Here is a 21,590-nt window from a genome sequence, read left to right as displayed (position 1 = left end):
GGCTTGGCATCAGTGAGACCAGATGGACTTAGTCTGAACAGAAATCAATGGCTCCAGGAAGAATGCTTCTGCATTTTGGACATGAGAAAGAGAATGCCCTACATACGCAGGGAGTAACTCCAGCAACCAATAGATCTCTGATTGGATGGGAAGCTCACTGTCCCAGAATCATCACAGTGACCTTCCATACAAAGAAAAAGATGATCAAAATGAATGCTACCCAGTGTTATGCACCTACAACTGACAGCAAAGAAGAAGAAAAAGAAAGGTTTTACAACAGACTTCAGTCTGTCGTGGAGAAAGGCCATGAGAGAGACATCACCATACTGATGCGGGACCTCAGTGCCAAGCCTGGAAGCGACATCACTGGGTAGGGAAAAGTCATGTGCAACCATGGCCTTGGTGACATGAATGAGAATGGTGAAAGGCGTGCACATTTCTAGACCCTGAGCAGTCTAGTGATAGGCAGTAGTGTATTTATACATAAAGGAATACACCTTATGGTGACCAGGCAAAAGCTAAACCATAGATGGAACTGACAAACCCACATCTGGGATATAGCATTAATGTTATCAAAGATGCACAGAAATGGAGTGAATACTCAGTCACCTAAGTCAGAAGTTCTGCAAGAACTAGAGGGCGACAGAGACCTAGTATAAAGTAAGTGGGAGAAGATCAAAGAAACAGTAACATCAACCTGCCTGGTGATACTGAGTCCCAAGAAATGCTAGCAAAAAGAATGGATCTCCACCAAGGCTTTCTGCAAAATCCAAATGAGAAAGGAATGAAAAAGCCACAGTCAACACTAGCCAAACAAGAGCAGAAAAAGCAAATTCTCAAGGTGGCTACACCAATTCCAACAAGGAAGCAAAGAGAAACTTAAAAGAAGAAAAGTGAAGATGATTCATCAATGGTCTTGCCACAGAAGCCCAGGAAGCAGCAAGTCATGCAGACTTGAAAGATCTCTACACATAACAAGGAAACTCTCCAGCAGATAAAACAAGCAGAAAGACTTGTTAAAGACAAAGGTGGGAAGAAAATCTTGGGCAACGAAAGCCAACAATGAAGATGGGTGGAGCACCTTGAAGAACTGCTGAACCAGCCCGTACAGCAGTCTTCACCTGCCATACAGCCATCTGACAAGGACCTGATATCTGACTGCAACAGACCAACCAAGGAAAAAATATGTTAACTATTAAAAATCTGAGAAATGGGAAGGTAGAAGGACCTGAAAACATTCCTGCAGGGGCACTGAAGGCACACATTGAAACAACAGTAGACATGCTCTACCCCATGTTTGGAAGAGAAAAAGGTGCCATCAGACTGGAGAGAGGACCCCAAGAATGGTGACCTGAGTAGCTGCACAAACTAAAAAGGGATTGCTCTTCTATCAACCCCAGGCAAAGTGTTCAACAAAATCATCCTAAACAGAACGAAGGAACAAGTCGATGCACAGTTGTGAGATCAGCCATCTGGCTTCCGCAAAGATCGATCTTGCACAGACCAACACTTGCAACACTTCACATCATCATTGAGCAGTCAATGGAATGGAACTACCCCCGTTAAGTCAACTTCATCAACTATGAGAAGGCATTTGAAAGCATGGACAAAGATACTATTTGGAAACTCATCCATCACTGTGATGTGCCAGATAAACTCATAAGAATCATCAGTAACTCTTACAAGGGAATGACCTGCAAGATACTCCATGGGGGACAACTCATGGAAGCCATTGAAATGAGGACCAAAGTCTGCCAGGGTTCTTTGCTCTTGCCATTTCTCTTCCTAATGGCCATTAACTGGGTCATGACGACATCCACAGCAAGGAGACGAAATTGGATCCAGTGGGCACCTTAGATGGAGCCTGACAGCCTGAACTTTGCCGGAGAGCTGGCTCCACACTCCCACTCTCATACCCATCTGCAGATGCAAGAGAAGACAGAGAAAGTGTCAGCCGCATCAGCACTACTTGGCCTCAATATTCACAGGGGAAAAACCAAGATCTGAAAGGCTTACATGGCCAGCACAGCTGTAGTCACTCTTATAGTCACTCCTGCAGGTGATGCATTGGAAGAAATTGAGGCCTTTACCTATGTGGGCAGTGCCATAGATAAGCAGGGCAACATAGATGTGGACATCAAGTCAAGAATAACCAAAACAATCAACTGATCAATTGCAGTCATGCCTCGCAGAAGGGGAAAGGGGCGGGCAGCATGGCATGTGGGGGGACGACTAAAAAAACAAATAATTAAAAAAAGTAACTTCTTCGCTGCGGCACACCACTCCAATCCACCCTGGTCCTCCACTGCAGGCACAGGCTCCAGCCTGCCTTGCATCCAATCCTAATGCTGTGCTCATGCTGCTGGCAGAATGAAAGCAGCATTGGGATTGGATCGAGCGCCCAGCCAAAGTGAGATTCTCTGCCTGCTCTCTCCCATCTGGCAACGCAGTGGGGGGTTGGAGTGAGCCTAGTGCGCATATGTGTTTGGCCGGCCCGAGATGGCTTGCCAAACATACATGCGCACTGTGCGGGAGTGCTGTGCACTACCATTCTGTCCCTGTCACACATGTGGCCCGCCCCTTTTACAGTAAAGCCATAATAAATAGAGCTAATTATGGTTTTACTGTAAACATGTTGCGCCTTCTGCAGCTGGTGGGGGAGAGGAAGCAATCCTTGGCATAGTGGAGTGGCCCCTGAGCAATTGATCAATTCTCTCATGTTACAGAGTATGTAAAATGAGAGAGTTGATGATACAAAGTATTTAACATGAGAGAGACGATCAATTGATGCATTCAAGAGGGGTTCTCACACCTTCTACCAAATGGATTCGTTCTGGTTGTTCATGCAAGCCAAGATTTATGTATTTATAGACATCCCTGGTGTCTAGTGGTTGTCGCCGTAAGTATTGTGTGTCTGTCCTGTTATTGTATTTCCTTTGTGCCTTTTTGCCTTTTGTGCCTCTTTGCTTTTGTGCCTCTTTGCCTTCTGCCATCTTCTTTGTGTTTATTTTGCCTTTTTACTGCTTTTGCCTCCTTTCGGCTTTTTCAGCCGCTCTCTCCTTGCCTTTCCCGTCGCTGTGTCCCCTGCGGCCCCACCTCCCTCGCACTCCCATTCGCCCACCGCTCTCGCCTCCCAGCTGCTCCTCCCTTCCACCTCCCCTTCTTAATGGCAGCCACTGCGCAGTGCACAGAGTGACCCCTGACCTGATTGTAGGCCGGGTTTCACTCCTCACGCTGCGCAGCTCCTCCGGACTGCCTCCGTGCCCCCGATCCCGCCCTCGCTACTGCTGCGAGTTCGAGGCCCTCCACCACCCTCAGGCACCTGCCTGCGCCTCATCCCTGGTGTCTAGTGGTTGTCGCCGTAAGTATTGTGTGTCTGTCCTCTTATTGTATTTCCTTTGTGCCTTTTTGCCTTTTGTGCCTCTTTGCTTTTGTGCCTCTTTGCCTTCTGCCGTATTCATCTAATTTATTTTGCCTTTTTACAGCTTTTGCCTCCTTTTGGCTTTTTCAGCCGATCTCTACTTTCCCGCCACTGCGTACCCTGCGGCCCTGCCCCCCTCGCATCCCCATTCGCCCACCACCCCGCCTCCCAGCTGCTCCTCCCTCCCACCTCCCCTTCTTAATGGCAGCCGCTGCGCAGCCATGCCACTGGTGCGCCAGAGGGAAGCCCATCTGCACCGTCCGCGCCTGGACCGCACCCAGCGACAGATCCCCTGGCCCGCGTGCTCCCTAAGCCGCCAGACGCTTCTACAGTGCCAACGATCTCCACGCCCTCAACCCAGGCCGTTCCACCGCCTGCTTTCAAGCCACCCCAGGGCACACCCACTGACCCTTCTCCTGTTTGCATTTTTGTATTGTGATCTGTTTTGTGTCTACTCCTTTCTTCTGAGAAATGAGACTCATCTATTTCTTGTGGATTGTTGTAATTTTGTTGTGTTAGGATACAATAATTGAGTTAAAATATCTGGATTGTTCGTTAGGACCATTTGTGTTGTATGTATAATACTATTCCTATTTCCTTTGGCTTTAAGGGATTAAGGGTTATTCCATTAGTATACAATGACTTATGGCAGCATACTTTCCAACTCCCTGCTCATTAAGAAATCATGGAAATAAGTTGGGGCTGGATAGGCCACACTGTTCCCAAGACTGCATCAAACACCACCAGGCATGCTCTCATCTGGAACACTCAAGAGACAATTAATAGGGGAAGGTCAAGAAACACCTGGCATTGAGGTATCGAGGCTTACTGCAAGGAGATCAGCTGGAGTTTCTTCTTGAGGGTGGGGGAGCATCACCCCCCCACACAGACACACACACTAACTGCAAGACGTGCAGGTAAAAACAAAATGGCAATGGAAAGATTTTATTGGCATTTTATTTTCACTGGTGCAGTAGGCATCAGCCCAGAGATATGCTGGGCATGTCCTCTGCTGCAGATTGGTAACACAGGGCTGGAGCCGTGGCTTGACAGGATGCTCCAAAGTGCACATGTCACTTTGACCGTCTCTTATGTGCCGTCCAAATTGGCATGTGCACTCTGAAGCTCTCCACTCAGCTGTCTTAAGACTGCTGGGTGGGGATCAAGCACAGGACTGCAGTGCCTGAAGAGGCATCCAGCCAGGCAGCTCCATCCAATCCAGGCACTTCTCTCATGCTGGTTAACAGCATGAGAGCGATAACTGAATTGGTTAGGGGAGTTCTTTCGGCATCGGAGAAGGAGAAGAGCACCGAGGAGGACGCACAGCCAGCAGGTGTCTTATTTTAATTTTAAATGTGTAATGCATGTGTGTGTGTGATGCATGTAAATGTGTAATGCATGTAAGTGTGTAATATGTGAAAAGGTAGTGGTTGAGTTTTTTTGTAGTTAGTGTTATGGTTTTATTTGGGCTTTTGGAGGGATCAGTGGTTTACTTTGAGGTTTTGGTGTTTTTTTTTTTTTTTGGTAAGTTGTGGGGCACTTCACTCGTGCCACCGCTTTCAAAGGATACAAGCGGCCCCTGAAGGAGATGGGTTATACCTGGAATCAGATTGAAAGAAAAGCTCAGGACGGAGATGGCTGGAGAATCCTGGTTGATGGCCTATCCCCCCTGAAGGGTAGTAGGCATAAATTATTTAGTAAGTAGGTTCTTAATAACAAGTCTAAATTACAGATTTCAGTACAATTCTAGTTTTTAAAAAAACATTTATGATCACACCCTAGAATTTATAGGAACTTCAGTTCACTGATAAGTACAAGTACACTTAGGTTTTTTTGTCTGTTTGTGTTTAAGTGGGTGTAAGCGTTTTCTTTGAGATAAAAGGAGTTTTTTTGGCATGCTGTCAGTGCTGATACAACATTACAATAGGGTTTTGTAGTTGCACAAGAAGTTACAAAAGAGCGTTCTCAAGTTATTGAAATATCAGTCACAAACCTGTTGGGGTGTGTTTCAACCTAAACATTTGCATATACACTTTAGTTAGTCTAATGACTTGTGCTCATTTTCAGTAGGATACATAAAAATATAACAAAGTTAGTTTATAGTGAGGAATAAACATTGTAAATTACAATAAATGTCTTGAGAGTTATGAAAATAGTTGACATAACACTACTATACATAGGGACTACCAGTCACTGGAAAGTGCAAATGTCAAACAAGTTCTATTTTCGGGCACCTATTTCTTAGGTGTATGCATACATGTGCAAGGGCAAAATGCAGTCACGCAAAATGAAAAACCATAATGGCTGTAGTGGGGTGTTCTGTTGATCTGTGCCTTCTGCTGGGGTGGGATGGAGTAACATTTGAATGACATGTCAGCAGACATGGCGAATGAGTGTTGATTGTGTTGCTCGCAGCGAAAGCTGTGTTTAGGCCAGACCTAAAAAGTATCAACATGTATAGGGCTGCAGCATAGTCTAATATCCCGTCCTCTAAGTTTCGAGGGAGAATCCACTCACACTGCCATGTTTTTAAGCTGTTACCTCAAATATATACTTCACGTTAGTATCTCTGAGTAATTGGTGTCAATACTAGTAAATCGGCTTGTTATATTAGTGCTACCACTGCAGAAATGTGTGTAACTGTGTGTAAATTAGAGTGTGGAAAATAAAGCAAATGTTGCATTGACATCAAGCTGGATCTATTGGCTTTTCCCATGCATGTTACTTGTCCTTCTCTACTTCCCACCTTTAATTTATGTAACTGCTATCCATTGAATTAAGGAGCATCACACAAACCACTGCACCTACTTTTAGGTTGAGCGCGCAAGTGCTTTGACCTGTTGTTAGTATTGTGGGCTCACCTCACGCTCATCACTTTCACTCGTTTGTGGACTTGCCTTTCAGAAATCCTTGTTATATCCAGAAAATGCTTTACGTTTGTCACTCCTTGGGGAGGTTGTGTTACCGCCTTGCAGACTGACCCTGTTACAAAGATAATTGCACGATTGTCAATATGTTTGACTGTGAGTCAACTTCTTTTTCCTTTTCTGTCTCTCCTTTGCGCTCATGGCGTCCATGGCACATTGAATTGGCTCACTTTTGTCAACTAATGTTTTACTTTTCATTTTCAATTTATTTATCAAGAAAAGTTCAGTTAGGAATGTTTTCCCCTTCCCTCTGTCTGTCTGTCAGAGCAGATGGAGATCCGCTGAGACACAGCTGCTCGCATCTGCTCGAGTCGCCTTTCTGTAGAAGCTTCTGATTTCTTCCAACATGCCCCGCATTTCGTAAACATTTTCAGAGGCGTAAACAGCTTTAAAAGGCTAAGGGGCCACGACGGCCAGCTTCCTGGAAACTGTCAGCTCAGACTGAAGAATATTACTAACAGGCCAAGGACCGGGTGCCCGCAGGAAACACAGAAATGCCTATCTGTGGGTCAGTCAGTCAGGCCTATCTCTGTGCCACACGAATACCACAGAAATACCTTAGAAACCCCCAATCCGGGCTTCACAGTGTTACAAAAAATGGTGCTGAGCCTGCAATTCTGTGTGGTGGTTGATATCGTATTTTATGAAGTTTGAATGTACCGCAAAACATTGGTGTCATTTTCACCCAGTTTTAAGGCACTCCATTTATCATACTGGGAAGGATAAAGGGCAGAAATGGCCCTCACAAATTATGGTCTGCTGTCTTTAGATCACACGTTCCTCTCAGAAAGTGATATTTTTTTAAGCGTGCTGCTCTACCAGTGAATGGTTCTAGGAATAATGCAGAAGTACCAGCCATAGGACCACAGCGTGCCAGATCCTGATCATTACCACAGAAATACCATACTTTTAATTGTTGTGTATCACACCAGTGCCTTCATTTGAATTGTTGAATTCAAATGCAATACCATATGAATACAACACACACTTTATAACAATCGTGCACCACATTCCTAGAATTACGGTACGAATACGACACAAATACCCCACTGTGAGTGGATGAGTGCCTTAACCAGAAGATTACTAACAGAATACCACAGAAACACCGCGCCTTGGAAATTGTGTGCAAGATCTGAATAAGTTCCATATCGCTAACACAGAAATACGAAACATCATGCCACAGTGACACATTTCAGGGCAGTACCGTCTGAAATACTGTACCATACATGGGCCATTTTATACCAGATCTGGAGCACTAGCAAAGGGGCGCCACAGAAATACTAAGGATATGCACAGCATGTAAAATTCAAGGTACGACCATAGAAATACTGTGCCATGTTTTCAACCACAGTAAACCAGATGCAGAGCATTGCGGTGGTAATCCCCCTCATATTAGAAGCCCGTGGGCGTGTAACACCGTAAACCAGAGACAGGCCTCCACTTCTCCACCCCAGAATTGCACAGGGTGGGGGCGGGGGATGGAGACAGTGGGTTAGAGGGGTCACCTATAACCGTAATTATAAATGTTTGGGAAATATTATGCGGAAATTGGATTTACTGTCTCGATTACAGCATATTTTCCCAGATATTAAACCCAGATACCCAGTCTGCGTGCAGTAGATGAAACCTTGAGTGAAACACCATGGAGCTCCGGTGTTTCAGTAATATTGTAAAATGCATGATCCCAATGGACCTTATATCCCTCTATTGGGATTAATGGGCCATTCGTAATGGAGGGCCGAATATGCAGGCTTCAAAACATTAATAGCTCTGATTTTCCTTACCATTTTTTATCTTATGCTACATTTTTGCAGTAATATAGTCTGAAGTCGCCCAAAGAGCATTCCACCGCTATACAGGAGCACCAGATCACATTATAAAAGGAGAGTTTTTTTTGCTAGAGGTATCTTAAAGTCATGTTTGTATTATAGCTGGGAAAAGTTATGTTTTATGGGCCTTGCTTACAATATCATTACAATAGGCCTGCTAGCCCTGAACATGTGTGTTGGACCTGGCTTTTTGACAGGGTCATCCCCAAACTTTTTGCCTCCTTCCTCCTATTTTTTCTGACCTGTTGTTGTTGGCTTTTGACCTCTGGGCACTTTACCACTGCTAACCAGTGCTAAAGTGCATATGCTCTCTGTGTAAATGGTACTATTGATTGGTTTATCCATGATTTACTATTTAATTTACTTATAAGTCCCTTGTAATGTGCACTATATGTGCCTAGGGCCTGTAGATTAAATGCTGCTAGTGGGCCTGCAGCACTGGTTGTGCCACCCACTTCTGTAGCCCCTTAACCTTGTCTCAGGCCTGCCATTGCAAGGCCTGTGTGTGCAGTTTCACTGCCACTTCGACTTGGCATTTAAAAGTACTTGCCAAGCCTAGAACTCCCCTTTTTCTACATATAAGTCATCCCTAATGTGTGCCCTAGGTAACCCCTAGAGCAGGGTGCTGTGTAGGTAAAAGGCAGGACATGTACCTGTGTAGTTATATGTCCTGGTAGTGTAAAACGCCTAAATTCGTTTTTACACTACTGTGAGGCCTGCTCCCTTCATAGGCTAACATTGGGGCTGCCCTCATACACTGTTGAAGTGGCAGCTGCTGATCTGAAAGGAGCAGGAAGGTCATATTTAGTATGGCCAGAATGGTAATATAAAACCCTGCTGACTGGTGAAGTCGGATTTAATATTACTATTCTAGAAATGCCACTTTTAGAAAGTGAGCATTTCTTTGCACTAAAATCTTGTTGTGCCCTTCAATCCATGTCTGGCTAGGTTTAGTTGACAGCTCCTTGTGCATTCACTCAGACACACCCCAAACACAGGGTACTCAGCCTCACTTGCATACATCTGCATTTTGAATGGGTCTTCCTGGGCTGGGAGGGTGGAGGGCCTGCCCTCACACAAAGGACTGCCACACCCCCAACTGGGACTCTGGCAGACAGGATTGATCTGAAAGGGGGCTTGGTGCATTTCTTAGGCACTCTTTGAAGTCACCCCCACTTCAAAGGCACAACTTAGTATAAACCAGGGCCTCTGCCCTACCTCATGAGACACCTGCTGGAGAAGAAACCTGAACCAGAAACTACATCCTGCCAAGAAGAACTGCCTGGCTGCTCAAAGGACTCACCTGTCTGCTTTTCTGCAAAGGACTGCTGCCTTGCTGTTGGCCTGCTGCCTTGCTGAACTCTTGTCTGGCTGTAAAAGTGCTCTCCAAGGGCTTGGATAGAGCTTGCCTCCTGTTCCCTGAAGTCTCAGGACTAAAAAGACTTCTCGCTTTCACTTGGACGCTCCGTGCGTCGAAATTTTCGACGCACAGCTTGCTCCGCGGCAAGAAAAACGCTGCACACCGATGCTGAACGACGCGACGCCTTCGGGACGACCGAAACTTTGACTCACGGCCTCGCAAGGACAACGCCGCCCGACTTCTAAGGAGAAATCGACGCGACGCCTGCCGTGAGACCAAAACTTCGACGCGCAGCCTCGCAAGGACAACGCCGCCCGACTTCCAAGAAGAAATCGACGCAACGCCTGGCGTGAGATCAAAACTTCGACGCGCCGCCCCGCAGAACGACGCGCAGCCGGAAAACAAGCAGGAAAATCCACGCACAGACCCGGGCCATCTGGTACTCCCCGCGATCCACAGAAAGAGACTGTCCGCGCGCCGGAAAACGACGCCCGACTTCCCCGCGCGAAAAATAACGACGCAAGTCCGTGTGTGCTAAGGAGAAATCGACGCACACACCATTTTTCCACGTATCTCTTCTCCTGTGGCCCTCTGAGGAGAGTTCCCACCAGAAACCAGGTACTCTGTGCTTGAAAGACACTTTATTTGCTCTTTAAAGACTTAAGACACTTTATATCACTTTTCAGTGATATCTTTACAAATTCATATTGCAACTTTGATCGTTTTGACCTGCAAATACCCAGATAAATATTATATATTTTTCTAAACACTGTGTGGTGTATTTTTGTGGTGTTATATTATGGTATTGCATGATTTATTGCACAAATGCTTTACACATTGCCTTCTAAGTTAAGCCTGACTGCTCGTGCCAAGCTACCGGAGGGTGAGCACAGGCTGATTTTGGATTGTGTGTGACTTACCCTGACTAGAGTGAGGGTTCTTGCTTGGACAGAGGGCAACCTGACTGCCAACCAAAAACCCCATTTCTAACATTGGTGATCAGCGGTGAGGATAGGACTTGTGTTTGTGCAGTGACATACAGTAGCTAAGTATTTCACTACCTACCCACAGTGGAAGGTCAACTTGATTTTTCATCTTTTTTGCTTTTGGTTCTCTGATGTCCTCCTGGATATACTATTGATATTTTGGACTTTGGATTTTGGTTTTTGCTGGCAAGACCTTATCAGAATGGGATTGTGTATCTACTCATTCTTTGTACGTACTGACCACCTCACTAAGGCTGACCTAAGGAAGCTTTGCAGAAAATGGGGCCTTCCTGTAGCAAGGAGATCTACTAGGGCGGAGATGCTACATGCCTACATAGTCTGGGGGGAAGAAAGATGGGCAGAGAGAGAGGCAGCAAGAAACCAAATGACTAAGTACCCCTCAGATGAGGAGGAGGACTGCTCACATGAGGAGGAAGACTGCTCACATGAGGAGGAAGACTGCTCAGATGAGGAAAGAGACCCAGAGATAGATGAATGGCTCCGAGGTCAAAGGCGACAGGAGCAACAATTAGAGGAGTATCTTGCAAGGCTTGAGGCAAAAAGACTCTTAGCCCTGGAAGAAGAAAAGATTGCAGCTCAAGAGCTGAGCTGTAAAGAGCTGAAACTGGAGGCCGGAAGGGCTGAGTCCAGTTCAGATGGTGGCAGCAAAAATCTTGCATCCAGTACTGCTGAAGAAGGGCACAAGCCCAGAGATGTGATGCCCAACTTGAAGAAGGGAGTTGACACACCCCAGGTGGTTCAAGGGTATGAGGTAGTTCCCGTTATGCACAGGGTCCCTGAGAAGGATTGGGGAACTGGCACAGGGAGTCATATTCCTACTGGGGGGAGGGACACTTTACTGGCTCTAGCAGAGAGTGACAGAGAAAAGGGTTCCCCCCTGGTGGACGTCCTGGATATAGAGTGTAGAGACATCCCAGAAGAGTATGGGTTGAGTGTCAGGGACAGTCAGATACTGTCTCACCAGTCTCAGAAGGGTGATGTAGAGTGCTTTTTCAAGGTTGAGTCACTGGATGGTTGGGTGAAGGGTACTGTGGTTAATACATGTGAAGGGCAGAGTGATGTAATTGCTGGAGAGCATATGTCTGGTCCTTATTTTCCAGAGCTATGCCAACACCAGGTGGAGTGTGAGTTCTCTGACCCCAGGGAGCTTACAATGGAGGCAGACTTCTGGGTGAGTACCAGAGAGTCTGAAGAGGCATTTAGGGGTGCTCCTGAAGGGAGTGGTCTAGGTGTTTCCCAACCAAGTGAGGTGGGAGAGGATTGTAGTGTCCCAGGTAGGTCCCAGAGCCTAGCCTGTACCGTAGGGCCACCTGTTGAGGGAATCCCTGCAGTGTCAGAAGAACTTGGGAGGGTGACTGTAGCCAGCATCCCAACAGTTCTGGTGTCTGGCAGTACCCCTCCTAGTGAGGGGGTACAGAAGTCCAGACATAGGGTTGAGAGGGGGTTGCAGACCCCAGTGGAGGACCTTGAGAGTCAGGGGTCAGCTCTGAGAGCAGAGCCCCCCAGGAATGACCCAGGTGAAACCGTTTCTGGTTTGGGGGAAACCCAGACTCTGCCGGATGGGCAGAGGTCGGGAGACCTGCGCCAACCAGACTCTTGTGTGGCCCTTGGGGACGGTGTGTCCCTTGTGGGGGGTGAGAGTGCCCCCCAGGAAGTCCTGGCATGCCAGGCAAAGATTCAACCTCAGGGTGGTGACTCTGGGTTGGATACCCAGGTTCAGAGGTTAAACTCTGACCTGGTGGGAGGTAGGTGTGCCCCCCAAGAAGTCCTGCTGTGCCAGGCAATTGTCCAACCTCAGGGTGTTGACTCTGGGTTGGATGGCCAGACTCAGAGGTTAAACTCTGACCTGGTGGGGGGTAGGGGTGCCCCCCAGAAAGTCCTGGCGTGCCAGGCAATTGCCCAACCTCATGGTGGTGACTCTGGGTTGGATACCCAGGTTCAGAGGTTAACCTCTGACCTGGTGGGAGGTAGGTGTGCCTCCCAGGAAGTCCTGCTATGCCAGGCAGTTGTCCAACCTCAGGGTGTTGACTCTGGGTTGGATAACCGGGTTCAGAGGTTAAACTCTGACCTGGTGGGGGGTAGGTGTGCCCCCCAGAAAGTCCTGGCGTGCCAGGCAACTTTTCAACCTCAGGGTGGTGACCCTGGGTTGGAGAACCAGGTTCAGAGGTTAACCTCTGACCTGGTGGGAGGTAGGTGTGCCTCCCAGAAAGTCCTGGTGTGCCAGGCAGTTGCCCAACCTCAGGGTGGTGACCCTAGGTTGGAGAACCAGGTTCAGAGGTTAAACTATGACCTGGTGGAGGGTCAGTGTGCCCTCCAGGAAGTCCTGGCGTGCCAGGCAATTGTTCAACTTCAGGGTGGTGACTCAGAGTTGGATGGCCAAGTTCAGAGGTTAAACTCTGACCTGGTGGAGGGTCCGTGTGCCCTCCAGGAAGTCCTGGCGTGCCAGGCAATTGTTCAACTTCAGGGTGGTGACTCCGAGTTGAATGGTCAGGTGCAGAGGTTAAACTCTGACCTGGGGGGGGGGTAGGTGAGCCTCACAGAAAGTCCTGGTTTGCCAGGCAGTGATCCAGTCTGAGGGTACAGACCCTGGGCTGGAAGACCAAGTTCAGGGTGTCCCCCCGGACCTGGAGGGAGGGGCTACTGATAACAGTGCCCCTACCATGTTGTCTTCTGAGGAGGCCACTCCTAGTTGGAGGGTGCTGGACCCCAGAAGGGAGGGCAGGAGGAGGGAAGCCTCACCCCGGGCCCTAGTCCAACCTGAAGGTACAGACCCCAGGTTGGAGGGCCAGTTGCAGGTTAACAGCCCTGCACTGGTGGAGGAATGGTACAGGGCGACTTCTATAAGCACCCTGACCATGTTGGACTCTGGGGGTACCGCTCCAGGAGGGAGGGTACAGAGCCCCAGAGAGGAGGACCAGGTTCAGGCTGTCATCCCTGACCTGGTGGAAGGGAGAGTGGTTAAAGGGTGCCCAGCACCTGGGGCTACCGCCCCCCACTCTCCACAGCCACAGTGGTGGGAGAGCTTTGAGAGGCCTGGGGCCTGGCTCTCATCCCTGACAGCTGTCAGTAACCACTGTGGCTTGCTTTCCGGGTGGACAGAGTTATCCCTGGGGAGGGGACAAGTGTCACACACCGGGGGTAGAGTAGGCAACACCACTGGGTTGGTCATGGTGGTACTATCCTGCTCCTGGGATACATCTGCGAGCAAAGTAAGGTTAGGTGCTGCACAGATGGGATCCGCAGGTAAGGAGAAAGGTTCCCTATGGGTTCGCTTAGTGGGCCCTGAGAGTATGGACAGAGGGACCCAATTGGAGTCAGGAAGGCGAAGAACTGGAGCATGCCCCTGCTGTTGTGGGCCTGGGTCCTTGTTCTGTCGCCTCAAACAGGGAAGTACATCAAGATAGTGATTGTTCTCCCCTGGCTTTAGGCTGGTAGGGGGTCATGTTGGACCTGGCTTTTTGACAGGGTCATCCCCAAACTTTTTGCCTCCTTCCTCCTATTTTTTCTGACCTGTTGTTGTTGGCTTTTGACCTCTGGGCACTTTACCACTGCTAACCAGTGCTAAAGTGCATATGCTCTCTGTGTAAATGGTACTATTGATTGGTTTATCCATGATTGACTATTTAATTTACTTATAAGTCCCTAGTAATGTGCACTATATGTGCCTAGGGCCTGTAGATTAAATGCTGCTAGTGGGCCTGCAGCACTGGTTGTGCCACCCACTTCAGTAGCCCCTTAACCTTGTCTCAGGCCTGCCATTGCAAGGCCTGTGTGTGCAGTTTCACTGCCACTTTGACTTGGCATTTAAAAGTACTTGCCAAGCCTAGAACTCCCCTTTTTCTACATATAAGTCATCCCTAATGTGTGCCCTAGGTAACCCCTAGAGCAGGGTGCTGTGTAGGTAAAAGGCAGGACATGTACCTGTGTAGTTATATGTCCTGGTAGTGTAAAACGCCTAAATTCGTTTTTACACTACAGTGAGGCCTGCTCCCTTCATAGGCTAACATTGGGGCTGCCCTCATACACTGTTGAAGTGGCAGCTGCTGATCTGAAAGGAGCAGGAAGGTCATATTTAGTATGGCCAGAATGGTAATATAAAACCCTGCTGACTGGTGAAGTCGGATTTAATATTACTATTCTAGAAATGCCACTTTTAGAAAGTGAGCATTTCTTTGCACTTAAATCTTGTTGTGCCCTTCAATCCACGTCTGGGTAGGTTTAGTTGACAGCTCCTTGTGCATTCACTCAGGCACACCCCAAACACAGGGTACTCAGCCTCACTTGCATATATCTGCATTTTGAATGGGTCTTCCTGGGCTGGGAGGGTGGAGGGCCTGCCCTCACACAAAGGACTGCCACACCCCCAACTGGGACTCTGGCAGACAGGATTGATCTGAAAGGGGGCTTGGTGCATTTCTTAGGCACTCTTTGAAGTCACCCCCACTTCAGAGGCACAACTTAGTATAAAACACGGCCTCTGCCCTACCTCATGAGACACTTGCTGGAGAAGAAACCTGAACCAGAAACTACATCCTGCCAAGAAGAACTGCCTGGCTGCTCAAAGGACTCACCTGTCTGCTTTTCTACAAAGGACTGCTGCCTTGCTGTTGGCCTGCTGCCTTGCTGAACTCTTGTCTGGCTGTAAAAGTGCTCTCCAAGGGCTTGGATAGAGCTTGCCTCCTGTTCCCTGAAGTCTCAGGACCAAAAAGACTTCTCGCTTTCACTTGGACGCTCCGTGCGTCGAAATTTTCGACGCACAGCTTGCTCCGCGGCAAGAAAAACGCTGCACACCGATGCTGAACGACGCGACGCCTTCGGGACGACCGAAACTTTGACTCACGGCCTCGCAAGGACAACGCCGCCCGACTTCTAAGGAGAAATCGACGTGACGCCTTCCGTGAGACCAAAACTTCGACGTGCAGCCTCGCAAGGACAACGCCGCCCGACTTCCAAGAAGAAATCGACGCGACGCCTGCCGTGAGATCAAAACTTCGACGCGCCGCCCCGCAGAACGACGCGCAGCCGGAAAACAAGCAGGAAAATCCACGCACAGACCCGGGCCATCTGGTACTCCCCGCGATCCACAGAAAGAGACTGTCCGCGCGCCGGAAAACGACGCCCGACTTCCCCGCGCGAAAAATAACGACGCAAGTCCGTGTGTGCTAAGGAGAAATCGACGCACACACCATTTTTCCACGTATCTCTTCTCCTGTGGCCCTCTGAGGAGAGTTCCCACCAGAAACCAGGTACTCTGTGCTTGAAAGACACTTTATTTGCTCTTTAAAGACTTAAGACACTTTATATCACTTTTCAGTGATATCTTTACAAATTCATATTGCAACTTTGATCGTTTTGACCTGCAAATACCCAGATAAATATTATATATTTTTCTAAACACTGTGTGGTGTATTTTTGTGGTGTTATATTATGGTATTGCATGATTTATTGCACAAATGCTTTACACATTGCCTTCTAAGTTAAGCCTGACTGCTCGTGCCAAGCTACCGGAGGGTGAGCACAGGCTGATTTTGGATTGTGTGTGACTTACCCTGACTAGAGTGAGGGTTCTTGCTTGGACAGAGGGCAACCTGACTGCCAACCAAAAACCCAATTTCTAACATTGGTGATCAGCGGTGAGGATAGGACTTGTGTTTGTGCAGTGACATACAGTAGCTAAGTATTTCACTACCTACCCACAGTGGAAGGTCAACTTGATTTTTCATCTTTTTTGCTTTTGGTTCTCTGATGTCCTCCTGGATATACTATTGATATTTTGGACTTTGGATTTTGGTTTTTGCTGGCAAGACCTTATCAGAATGGGATTGTGTATCTACTCATTCTTTGTACGTACTGACCACCTCACTAAGGCTGACCTAAGGAAGCTTTGCAGAAAATGGGGCCTTCCTGTAGCAAGGAGATCTACTAGGGCGGAGATGCTACATGCCTACATAGTCTGGGGGGAAGAAAGATGGGCAGAGAGAGAGGCAGCAAGAAACCAAATGACTAAGTACCCCTCAGATGAGGAGGAGGACTGCTCACATGAGGAGGAAGACTGCTCACATGAGGAGGAAGACTGCTCAGATGAGGAAAGAGACCCAGAGATAGATGAATGGCTCCGAGGTCAAAGGCGACAGGAGCAACAATTAGAGGAGTATCTTGCAAGGCTTGAGGCAAAAAGACTCTTAGCCCTGAAAGAAGAAAAGATTGCAGCTCAAGAGCTGAGCTGTAAAGAGCTGAAACTGGAGGCCGGAAGGGCTGAGTCCAGTTCAGATGGTGGCAGCAAAAATCTTGCATCCAGTACTGCTGAAGAAGGGCACAAGCCCAGAGATGTGGTGCCCAACTTGAAGAAGGGAGTTGACACACCCCAGGTGGTTCAAGGGTATGAGGTAGTTCCCGTTATGCACAGGGTCCCTGAGAAGGATTGGGGAACTGGCACAGGGAGTCATATTCCTACTGGAGGGAGGGACACTTTACTGGCTCTAGCAGAGAGTGACAGAGAGAAGGGTTCCCCCCTGGTGGACGTCCTGGATATAGAGTGTAGAGACATCCCAGAAGAGTATGGGTTGAGTGTCAGGGACAGTCAGATACTGTCTCACCAGTCTCAGAAGGGTGATGTAGAGTGCTTTTTCAAGGTTGAGTCACTGGATGGTTGGGTGAAGGGTACTGTGGTTAATACATGTGAAGGGCAGAGTGATGTAATTGCTGGAGAGCATATGTCTGGTCCTTATTTTCCAGAGCTATGCCAACACCAGGTGGAGTGTGAGTTCTCTGACCCCAGGGAGCTTACAATGGAGGCAGACTTCTGGGTGAGTACCAGAGAGTCTGAAGAGGCATTTAGGGGTGCTCCTGAAGGGAGTGGTCTAGGTGTTTCCCAACCAAGTGAGGTGGGAGAGGATTGTAGTGTCCCAGGTAGGTCCCAGAGCCTAGCCTGTACCGTAGGGCCACCTGTTGAGGGAATCCCTGCAGTGTCAGAAGAACTTGGGAGGGTGACTGTAGCCAGCATCCCAACAGTTCTGGTGTCTGGCAGTACCCCTCCTAGTGAGGGGGTACAGAAGTCCAGACATAGGGTTGAGAGGGGGTTGCAGACCTCAGTGGAGGACCTTGAGAGTCAGGGGTCAGCTCTGAGAGCAGAGCCCCCCAGGAATGACCCAGGTGAAACCGTTTCTGGTTTGGGGGAAACCCAGACTCTGCCGGATGGGCAGAGGTCGGGAGACCTGCGCCAACCAGACTCTTGTGTGGCCCTTGGGGACGGTGTGTCCCTTGTGGGGGGTGAGAGTGCCCCCCAGGAAGTCCTGGCATGCCAGGCAAAGATTCAACCTCAGGGTGGTGACTCTGGATTGGATACCCAGGTTCAGAGGTTAAACTCTGACCTGGTGGGAGGTAGGTGTGCCCCCCAAGAAGTCCTGCTGTGCCAGGCAATTGTCCAACCTCAGGGTGTTGACTCTGGGTTGGATGGCCAGACTCAGAGGTTAAACTCTGACCTGGTGGGGGGTAGGGGTGCCCCCCAGAAAGTCCTGGCGTGCCAAGCAATTGCCCAACCTCATGGTGGTGACTCTGGGTTGGATACCCAGGTTCAGAGGTTAACCTCTGACCTGGTGGGAGGTAGGTGTGCCTCCCAGGAAGTCCTGCTATGCCAGGCAGTTGTCCAACCTCAGGGTGTTGACTATGGGTTGGATAACCGGGTTCAGAGGTTAAACTCTGACCTGGTGGGGGGTAGGTGTGCCCCCCAGAAAGTCCTGGCGTGCCAGGCAACTTTTCAACCTCAGGGTGGTGACCCTGGGTTGGAGAACCAGGTTCAGAGGTTAACCTCTGACCTGGTGGGAGGTAGGTGTGCCTCCCAGAAAGTCCTGGTGTGCCAGGCAGTTGCCCAACCTCAGGGTGGTGACCCTAGGTTGGAGAACCAGGTTCAGAGGTTAAACTATGACCTGGTGGAGGGTCAGTGTGCCCTCCAGGAAGTCCTGGCGTGCCAGGCAATTGTTCAACTTCAGGGTGGTGACTCAGAGTTGGATGGCCAAGTTCAGAGGTTAAACTCTGACCTGGTGGAGGGTCCGTGTGCCCTCCAGGAAGTCCTGGCGTGCCAGGCAATTGTTCAACTTCAGGGTGGTGACTCCGAGTTGAATGGTCAGGTGCAGAGGTTAAACTCTGACCTGGGGGGGGTAGGTGTGCCTCACAGAAAGTCCTGGTTTGCCAGGCAGTGATCCAGTCTGAGGGTACAGACCCTGGGCTGGAAGACCAAGTTCAGGGTGTCCCCCCGGACCTGGAGGGAGGGGCTACTGATAACAGTGCCCCTACCATGTTGTCTTCTGAGGAGGCCACTCCTAGTTGGAGGGTGCTGGACCCCAGAAGGGAGGGCAGGAGGAGGGAAGCCTCACCCCGGGCCCTAGTCCAACCTGAAGGTACAGACCCCAGGTTGGAGGGCCAGTTGCAGGTTAACAGCCCTGCACTGGTGGAGGAATGGTACAGGGCGACTTCTATAAGCACCCTGACCATGTTGGACTCTGGGGGTACCGCTCCAGGAGGGAGGGTACAGAGCCCCAGAGAGGAGGACCAGGTTCAGGCTGTCATCCCTGACCTGGTGGAAGGGAGAGTGGTTAAAGGGTGCCCAGCACCTGGGGCTACCGCCCCCCACTCTCCACAGCCACAGTGGTGGGAGAGCTTTGAGAGGCCTGGGGCCTGGCTCTCATCCCTGACAGCTGTCAGTAACCACTGTGGCTTGCTGTCCGGGTGGACAGAGTTATCCCTGGGGAGGGGACAAGTGTCACACCCCGGGGGTAGAGTAGGCAACACCACTGGGTTGGTCATGGTGGTACTATCCTGCTCCTGGGATACATCTGCGAGCAAAGTAAGGTTAGGTGCTGCACAGATGGGATCCGCAGGTAAGGAGAAAGGTTCCCTATGGGTTCGCTTAGTGGGCCCTGAGAGTATGGACAGAGGGACCCAATTGGAGTCAGGAAGGCGAAGAACTGGAGCATGCCCCTGCTGTTGTGGGCCTGGGTCCTTGTTCTGTCGCCTCAAACAGGGAAGTACATCAAGATAGTGATTGTTCTCCCCTGGCTTTAGGCTGGTAGGGGGTCATGTTGGACCTGGCTTTTTGACAGGGTCATCCCCAAACTTTTTGCCTCCTTCCTCCTATTTTTTCTGACCTGTTGTTGTTGGCTTTTGACCTCTGGGCACTTTACCACTGCTAACCAGTGCTAAAGTGCATATGCTCTCTGTGTAAATGGTACTATTGATTGGTTTATCCATGATTGACTATTTAATTTACTTATAAGTCCCTAGTAATGTGCACTATATGTGCCTAGGGCCTGTAGATTAAATGCTGCTAGTGGGCCTGCAGCACTGGTTGTGCCACCCACTTCAGTAGCCCCTTAACCTTGTCTCAGGCCTGCCATTGCAAGGCCTGTGTGTGCAGTTTCACTGCCACTTTGACTTGGCATTTAAAAGTACTTGCCAAGCCTAGAACTCCCCTTTTTCTACATATAAGTCATCCCTAATGTGTGCCCTAGGTAACCCCTAGAGCAGGGTGCTGTGTAGGTAAAAGGCAGGACATGTACCTGTGTAGTTATATGTCCTGGTAGTGTAAAACGCCTAAATTCATTTTTACACTACTGTGAGGCCTGCTCCCTTCATAGGCTAACATTGGGGCTGCCCTCATACACTGTTGAAGTGGCAGCTGCTGATCTGAAAGGAGCAGGAAGGTCATATTTAGTATGGCCAGAATGGTAATATAAAACCCTGCTGACTGGTGAAGTCGGATTTAATATTACTATTCTAGAAATGCCACTTTTAGAAAGTGAGCATTTCTTTGCACTTAAATCTTGTTGTGCCCTTCAATCCACGTCTGGCTAGGTTTAGTTGACAGCTCCTTGTGCATTCACTCAGGCACACCCCAAACACAGGGTACTCAGCCTCACTTGCATATATCTGCATTTTGAATGGGTCTTCCTGGGCTGGGAGGGTGGAGGGCCTGCCCTCACACAAAGGACTGCCACACCCCCAACTGGGACTCTGGCAGACAGGATTGATCTGAAAGGGGGCTTGGTGCATTTCTTAGGCACTCTTTGAAGTCACCCCCACTTCAGAGGCACAACTTAGTATAAAACACGGCCTCTGCCCTACCTCATGAGACACTTGCTGGAGAAGAAACCTGAACCAGAAACTACATCCTGCCAAGAAGAACTGCCTGGCTGCTCAAAGGACTCACCTGTCTGCTTTTCTACAAAGGACTGCTGCCTTGCTGTTGGCCTGCTGCCTTGCTGAACTCTTGTCTGGCTGTAAAAGTGCTCTCCAAGGGCTTGGATAGAGCTTGCCTCCTGTTCCCTGAAGTCTCGACGCACAGCTTGCTCCGCGGCAAGAAAAATGCCACACACCGACGCTGATCGACGCGACGCCTACCGTGAGCTCGAAACTTCGACGCACGGCCTCGCAAGGACAACGCCTCCCGACTTCCAAGGTGAAATCGACACGACGCCTGCCGTGAGACCAAAACTTCGACGCGCGGCCTCGCAAGGACAACGCCGCCCAACTTCCAAGAAGAAATCGATGCAACGCCTGCCGTGAGATCAAAACTTCGACGCGCCGCCCCGCAGAACGACGCGCAGCCGGAAAACAAGCAGGAAAATCCACGCACAGACCCGGGCCATCTGGTACTCCACGCGATCCACAGAAAGAGACTGTCCGCGCGCCGGAAAACGACGCCCGACTTCCCCGCGCGAAAAATAACAACGCAAGTCCGTGTGTGCTAAGGAGAAATCGACGCACACACCATTTTTCCACGTATCTCTTCTCCTGTGGCCCTCTGAGGAGAGTTCCCACCAGAAACCAGGTACTCTGTGCTTGAAAGACACTTTATTTGCTCTTTAAAGACTTAAGACACTTTGGCCCTCATTCCAACCCTGGCGGTCGGTGTTAAAGCCGCGGCCATACCGCCGACAGGCTGGCGGTCCAAAAAATGGAATTCTGATCCTGGCGGTTACCGCCAACAGAGACTGCCGCTTCAACAATCCGCCCGCCACGGCGGTACAAACAAACAGCCTGGCGGTCACC

The sequence above is a fragment of the Pleurodeles waltl genome, chromosome 7 (genome assembly GCF_031143425.1).
Source record: "Pleurodeles waltl isolate 20211129_DDA chromosome 7, aPleWal1.hap1.20221129, whole genome shotgun sequence".
Classification (NCBI taxonomy): Eukaryota; Metazoa; Chordata; class Amphibia; order Caudata; family Salamandridae; genus Pleurodeles; species Pleurodeles waltl.
Note: the sequence above shows the minus strand (reverse complement) of the source record.